Genomic DNA, 8,372 nt, shown 5'->3' with positions numbered 1-8,372 from the left:
CGAGTGGCTGCTCAATGTAAAAAAAATAAAATAAAAAAAACCTGTCCCCCCTCCCGAGCCCCCACCCGTGCCGCGCGAGTGGGGGCTTCTAACCTAAAGGGGGACCTCTTGCCCCCCAGCCCCCACCCCTGAACGGTGGGTGGGGGACCTAAATTAAAATAAGGGGGGGACCTATTGTCCTCCCCCCTTCCCCATCCCTGAACGGCAGGTGGGGGCCCTAAGTTAGAATAAGGGGGGGAACCTATTGTTCTCCCCCCAGCCCCCACCCCTGAGCGGCGGGTGGGGGCCCTAAATACCAATAAGGGGGGGAACTATTGTCCTCCCCCCGGCCCCCACCCCTGTGCACTGGGTGGGGACCCTAAATTAGAATAAGGGGGGGACCTATTGTCCTCCCCCTGGCCCCCACCCCTGTGTGGTGGGTGGGGGCCCTAAATTAGAATAAGGGGGGACCTATTGTCCTCCCTCTTGGCCCCCACCCCTGAGCGGTGGGTGGGGGCCTAAATACCAATACGTTTTTTTCCCCTTGTTAATGCCCCCCCTCACTATTTTTAGGGTGAGGGGAGTAGGTACGGGTTAAATAATTTTTGGGGGAGGGGTTGACTATGGGTTTGGGGACCCCTATTCACCTGGGGGGGTATATTTTTATTTAGGGCCCCCACCCGCCGCTCAGGGGTGGGGACCGGGGGGGAGGTCCCCCCTTATTGGTATTTAGGGCCCACACACAATGCTCAGGGGTGGGGGCCTGTGGGAGGACAATAGATCCCCCCTTATTGGTATTTAGGGCCCCCACCCACCGCTCAGGGGTGGTGGCCAGGGGGGAGGACAATAGGTCATCCCCCCTTATTGATATTTAGGGCCCCCACCCACTGCTCATGTGTGAGGGCCGGAGGTAGGATAATAGGTCCCCCCCCCATTAGTTTTCTTTAGGGCCCCCACCCGCTACTCAGGGGTGGGGGCTGGGGGCAGGGGGAATGTTTTTTTGGTTCTTTTTTAACAGTGAGCAGCCACAGACTGCTCACTGTTTAATAGACATGCTCCTACTTGCAGTATAGTGAGTAGGGGCTAAATTTACTAATACTAAGTAATCTTTACTTAGTATTAGTAAATTTAGCTGAAAGACCAATTTAGGTCTTTCAGCCTTTTGGTCGATAACTCCCTAATACCATGGGAATTAGGGAGTTATCTACTAAGCGGCTGCAAGAGAAGTCCTGAAGTTGCCAAAGTTGCCGAATTTCGGAATGCCGAACCAATCCGAAAATTTTCCCCATGCACATTCCTATTTATTATAAGTAAATATGGACATTTACATTCAGCCTTTGAATGTTTCCACGCACATTGTATGACATGGGTTTCTAGACGGAATGCATAAAAAAAAAGTAAGTCATAAATCATAAAAGTATTTTGCTTAATGTGCTTTCTGAAGGATGTGGTTATCAGACTGTAGTGAGCGGAATCAGATAAGCAATACATTTTGTACATTTGGCCTTCTTCACACATACATGTACCCTCCTTGCTGCTCTAAGGCCAATTTCTTCAATACAACAGAACAGTCCCTTCAATTATAAATGTATATTAATGCATGTGTGTTATAGTAACTTTATATTCTGCTTATAAATCATATATACATACAGTACATATAAATAGTAATATGATACACATATACTAATACCTACGCAGGTACACATGCATAATAGTCTCTCACAATTTAAATGTATTTGGTTATTTTTTTAATGAAAACATTGGCATCTTTGAAGACCCATGCACAGTTACTGACCCATGCAGACAAATACACTCACTGACCCATGCAGACATGTACATACAGAAGTGCCAATGTTTTCATTAAAAAAAAAAAAAACAACCCAAATACTTTTAAATTGTGGGAGACTATTATGCATGTGTACCTGTGTAGATATTAGTATATGTGTATTATACCATTTATATGTACTGTATGTATGTAACACAGACGTGTTCAGATGATGTCAAATAATTACAGTATTTTACACCAGGCATGCAAATAAACTGTATTTACTGTTCTGCCTTCTACACCTCATATGGAAACACCACTACTTTAATTTAGTAAATTATATTGATTAACATGTAAGATAATAAACTAAAACTGTTTTCAAAAATAGCCGGAAAAAAGTGGTTAATTAAGAGTCTAGGATACAAAATCCATGTATATTTAATGCATTTGAACGATGCACTTGAAAAATATGCATTGAGCAGTTTAAAAAAAAAAAAAGTCCCAATTACCTAAAATCATACCCCTTTCTCACCTGCAAAACTTTCAGAACTCAATTTTGCCCCACATAAGATTCCTTGTACATTCTGAGCAGGGACAAATCCAGTGCTGTGTCCAATTGAATGCAACAGAAGCATTGTAGACAAAAATAACATATTATTTACTCAAATAACAGTTTAATGAATATACTGAAGCACATTTCAAAAGTAAATAACCATGCATGATAATAGATTTGTGATATATACTCTCTATATAACAGACGATCTGCACTCAAGTTTCCCCATAAATCAGTACCTTGGTGCTCATAACTCTTACTCAGGATAAGCTTTTTAACCAATTTATTTTTTGCATACATTTTTAAAACTAATTTTTTTTAAATATTAAAATATCAAAAATATCATATATAAAAAATATATTAAATATTTGTAATACATAATATACAAATTTTATAAAAACAATAAATTATGTTAAAGGCCTATCTAAATATTAAATTGGGACCTATATTAGAACAATAAAATACTCTATATATATATAAAATAACTCTGTGTTGTAGGGAGTATCAAAAAGGTACTTCCTTGAAGCTGTACAGACAAAGTCAATAGGCTTCAAAGATTTATCCTTCCTTACTACGATGATCTCTGCATGCTTTTATGTATTCTTGTGAGATACTCAACTTGTCACACACAGCAGGCTGCTGGCAGACGCTGATGCTCTTTGCTGCCATTAAAAGAGCTGTTAAAACTTTTGAATCTTAGTAAAAACCTTCACATTGTAGTCTCATTGTTACATTTTATAAATAGTTACTCTAATTTATCTTTTCTTATTCCTGTTATTCTGTATTTCATTTATTCATGCAGGTAGGCAGGACCACAACACTGTATTACAAGCTGTACTCAAGGCCTTGAAAGAAATTCTGCCCGTCTTGTAGATATATGTGAAGCAATATCAACGCGTCTATTTTGAGAAGCTGAAAACTATATGCTATAAAGAAAACTCGAACGAGTACATGGATACTTATATAACAGATGTATAATATGCTGTGATAATCTATTTAGGTGTGTAGTGATAATTTTTAAATATAAATAATATGTCTATATTAATACAAAGTAGGACCAAAATAAATGCTAACATTTTATTAAGTTAAAGGGGTACGTGTGCATTAGATAAATATATTCCTGTACATGATTTTGCCACATCATAATTCACAATCTACCAAACATATCTACTTATCAAGCAACTTAGGTTGAAAAGAGGACTTAGTTATTATAAATGCAGATAATATATGATGAAAATCTATAGTATTAGGTGAGAAGACTTTCCATCAGAAAAAGTATCTAGAATATCTTAGCAGGAAAAAAAAATATAGGACATTGTCCACAAAAATTAGGAATAAGATAGGGTTAGTAGCAAGGACCTACTCTATGTTTGATTAAACGATAAAGAATGTCCTTCAATTAAAGAGGTGGTGCTTGAAGACTGCATGTACAGAATTTCACTATGAAATGCTGCACATACAGAGTTTATCCCCACTGCTGCCTTGAGCTGAAACTCCACCTCCAGCAGCATTATTGGGAATCATGAAACCAACCGGGAACAAGAGTTCCAGGTGGCTATTATGAATTCTGTGCATATTGGACATCTGACATCAGCCTGCACAGCATGATGGTGACAGGCGTTCACTGGAGATATGGTCCTCCTCCATGCCACCCATGTCCTCCCCTCAGCCCATTCTCCCTGACTTCCATCCCTCTCAAGTGAGAGGGAGTGCCATCAGTGGAGTATGGTTGGGCTACCAGGAGAACCTTTGAGCTGGAAAAGAGATGTTAGTGTTATCCACTTTTCTTTTTTCTTTTAAAGATTTGGGGGGTGTGGGGGGAGGAGGGACTGGCAGAGCAAAAGTTACTGCAACTGGCTAACGTAGTTGGTGTAACCCTTTCACAAAATGTCACAGCATACTTGGCCAATGATCATTTTCGGCTCCTGTTCTACCATGCCAAGTTTATTTCCTGGCATCCTGCATCTACAAACACCAAGGAAATGTCACAGACAGCACATCATTATATGCACTTGTGCTGTGCTAGGATACTAGGAGGGGACTTTAGTAGCTCTCTGTGCATGGTCTTCTCTGGGTGGGGCAGGCCATGGTGGATATCAGTCCACCTAGTGTGCATTCATGGCAGCCTGAGATGCCCCCTTTTTGGGCATTCCCACTCCCTTTCCATGTGAGTCTGCCCATTTTGAGGTTTCCCAGTGCAGTGTTCATTTTGGCAGCACATTTCAATTTTGTTTAGTCATAGTCTTTTGACTAAAAAGCCATTTTAGTTTTAGTCGCTTTTTAGTCATCTGAATTGTTTTAGTTTTAGTCTAGTTTTAGTCGGCTAAATTTTCAGTAGAATTTAGTCGACTAAATCTCCAGTAGAGTTTAGTCAACTAAATCTACTGGAGGTTTTAGTCGATACGACTAGAATCTAATGGGTTTAGTTAAAGCCTCTAACTGTCTTTTTTTGCCCCTTCCCCAGCCCCTCTGTGACTCCTTGTGTCCTCCTAGCCCCTCTATGCGTCTCTCTCCCAAGCCCTGGTCTATCTCTTTTTTCCCTTCCACAGCCCCTCTATGCAGTGTTAATTTTGGCAACAAATTTCAATTTAGTTTTAGTTATAGCCTTTTCACTAAAAAGCTTTTTTAGTTTTAGTCGTATATTAGTCATCTGAATTGTTTTAGCTTTAGTCTAGTTTTAGACGACTAAATCTCAAAGATGTTAGTCGACTAAAATTTTACTAAAAGTGTTAGTAGACAAAATCAACACTGCCCTAGTAAGTGACATCTCTGAAATGCCCAGTTAGGCCCACCTGCCCTTTCCAGTGATCAGGCCTCCCATTAGAATACTCTGTTTAGAACACTTCCATCAATTATTTATATAGAACTCTCAATTCTTCATCCATTGAGGCAGTCCTATGTGTATACGGATGAGATGAATAACTGCTGTGTAAGTAATAACAACATACAATACTGCACTGTTATATAGTATTATATAACTAAACTAATACACCTAATATTTTATAAAATGCAGCAGGATAATTTAAAAAGTGCATATGTTTCAATGTGTATAATATTTCTATGTGAGTGTGTAGCTCTAGCTCTACAAAGAATTTAAAAGAAGACAGATATAGAGCGATTTTTAAGTTTTCCACAGACTTTCAAACTTCTCATCAACTGTCCATGAAATCTAGCCTGGAACATTAGGGTTATACTTTCATTTTCTTCCATCTTAGCTGTGGCTGTCTCCCTGGTTATTTGAAACTAAAAACCGCCTTACCTATTATCCCAATTTTGACAGCTATGTGTCTCTACGCAGACTTGTGCTATATTCTTTAAAATCAATAAATTTGAAAAAAATGTATTAAGGTAATTAAAGGCACACTGTATGCACTGTATCTGCTTCATCTCATTGAAGTGATTGTAGTGTCTGGAGATTCCTAGCGTCATCCTTCTATTCAGCGTTATACTATTTTAATGCTAAATAAGTGTCTTCCACAGCCCATCCCCTATGTGCTGCTTGGACTAATGAGGACGTAAAGGCCTAAGCCTTAATGTGTGGCTGTGGTTGGCTGAGAGTGTCAGCTGACCACTTTCAGCCTGTTACAGCTCCCATTGTTGGTATAAATTGGCGTTGTTAAAAGTAAATGTGTAATTTCTACCTTAACCATACAACCAGTAGTAGCTGAGCTTTGGGTGGCCAGGAATCTATATTTAGGCTAAACTGCCTGAAAATGGCTTATACCGAATGGAGGGACAGAATAAGACAAATCCAGCAACTATAACCAATTCAATGAGATTAAATGATTTCCATGAAAATGAAACATAAACAAATTCACTTATAACTCCCCCTGTCCACTTAAACCTGTGCTTCTCTAAAGATAAACAGTTCAAAAAGCAATTGGAGGTCATCTCAATAGCACATGCCGGTGCTAGTATATTAAACTGCTTAACATTGCATTTCATCATGCAGTGAGTTAATAAATTCTTTCCTGTTGTTTTATTACCCTCCTTGTGAGTGGTAATTGTTGTAGGTTATCCATGCTAGATGTAAGGATATGGTGGAGGCAACCCCAGAATGTATGGTATATAGGACAAATTGTTTCACTTTAGCTAAGGATATTGGGAAATATGACTGTGCAGCATGTTATAACATATTCCGTTACACTTTTTCGAAATATTTAAATCTGGGAGCAAATGTAGACACAATGGAACAGATCTCACTCCTCTTCTCCATACTTCACACATCTTCAAAAAATATCTCTGTTTTACTAAGTCTGCATTTCAATTGCAATTCCTGATATATTGGACCAGACAATTTACTGAATTCAGGATATCAAAATAAGAGAGTAATCTCTGCTTACTCCATCATTAACACTAGTGTGATACATGAAGTTTGCCCCTGTAGTTTTAAGTATTCAGATACAAGAAGAAATATTGAGACAGTGATACATTGACAAATTGGAATCAATACAGCTCAGTGATGCAGAACTATGACTCGGCTATCATCCCTCGCACTTTGGAGACTCTGAGATGGCACTGCTTGTGTGTTTATGGGTAGCTATCAGTCCTGAAGAATTTAGTCTGATAGGTGATGAGCTAGGACATCACTAGGTAACATGTCACAGCTAAGACTGATAGTGGAAGCTGATAATGTTAGTAGAAAACATGCAGGCAGCAAGTTAGTAGCATGAGTTTCAAATGGGAAGGGACAGCTAAACTGAAAGCAAAGGGAATGACCACCAGTAGAGGGGTCAAGAAATACACCATCACTGATATAGCTGCTATGGTGTAACATTTGCAAATTATATTGGTCAAATATAAGTTTGGGGTACTAGAGTCTGAATATAACTGCTTGCACAGACATACAACAGCAATATACATTTTTTAATATAAGATGGCATCCTCAAAAAACAGATATCCCTTATTGCTTGGTGTAATTCTGAAGGGAAATAATAAAATATCCTGTAGATATTTAGTTCCAATAAATTCTCTTTATATATTATTTCAAAAGATGATTAAAATTCATTGGAACTATATATCATAGATGCAGATGTATAAACATCAGCTTTGCACTAGATTTTAGGGTATGGCATTAGAAATCCGCCTGAATTTACATTCAATCAGGCTGAAAAACAAAAAAGAATAATACACTGCCACCTTGTGGAGGAAATTTAATATTAAAAATGTTGCAGTACTATTTTATTGTTCATGTAGGAAGTATATTTTCACTAGATCATTATTTATATATTTTATTCTATAAATCTTGAACATGTATAGCTTGGAGGAAAGACGAGACAGGGTGGATATGATAGAAACATTTAAATACATAAAGGGAGTCAACACAGTAAAGGAGGAGACTATATTTAAAAGAAGAAAAACTACCACAACAAGAGGACATAGTCTTAATTTAGAGGGGCAAAGGTTTAGAAATAATATCAGGAAGTATTACTTTACTGAGAGAGTAGTGGATGCATGGAATAGCCTTCCAGCTGAAGTGGTAGAGGTTAACACAGTAAAGGAGTTTAAGCATGTGTGGGATATGCATAATGCTATCCTAACTATAAGATAGGGCCGGGGACTAATAAAATAATTTAGAACATTTGGCAGACTAGATGGGCCGAATGGTTCTTATCTGCCGTCACATTCTATGTTTCTATGTTATAAAATGTAACAATAAAGCCAGTGTTTACTGAAGAAAATTTCTGAATGGAATGTCTTGGATTTTTGTGATACTTTAATCTAATATTTTAAATATTCCCATTATTTCAATTCTGTCGGATCAATAAAATATAGTACTTAGTGGGTTGAACTTTGTGGTTGTGTGTCATTTTTCCAAGTGGTTGAATATGCAGTTATGAAAGATATAGAACTTTTGAAGTTGCCACACAAAATTTACACTTCAGCAGATATGATTGTAAATTTAATTTTGATGTGAACAATATTCAGTCAAAATCAATTAATTATTTTGTTACCGTTTTAAATATTTTGGAGTAAGTATCAACCAATCATTTTTCTTGACATATTTGCTCCGGTTAGGTCAGATTGGTTTGGTAGAGCTTGTAAACTTAAAAAAATAAGCTTGGCAGCATTAGT

At 38.0% G+C, this 8,372-nt stretch overlaps 1 protein-coding gene across 1 annotated transcript in view; it reads left to right on the top strand.

Moving 5' to 3' along the window:
• EMB (embigin) overlaps positions 1–3,387 on the top strand; it is a 38,264-nt gene extending 34,877 nt beyond the window's left edge. The window contains exon 9 of the mRNA XM_063456877.1: positions 3,100–3,387. The gene's annotated coding sequence lies outside the window, so the exon portion shown is untranslated. The remainder of the gene's footprint in view (positions 1–3,099) is intronic.
• Positions 3,388–8,372: the final 4,985 nt, after the last annotated feature.

Source organism: Pelobates fuscus, chromosome 5 (assembly GCF_036172605.1).
Source record: "Pelobates fuscus isolate aPelFus1 chromosome 5, aPelFus1.pri, whole genome shotgun sequence".
Lineage (NCBI taxonomy): Eukaryota > Metazoa > Chordata > Amphibia > Anura > Pelobatidae > Pelobates > Pelobates fuscus.
This window is presented reverse-complemented; position numbering and strand designations above follow the sequence as displayed.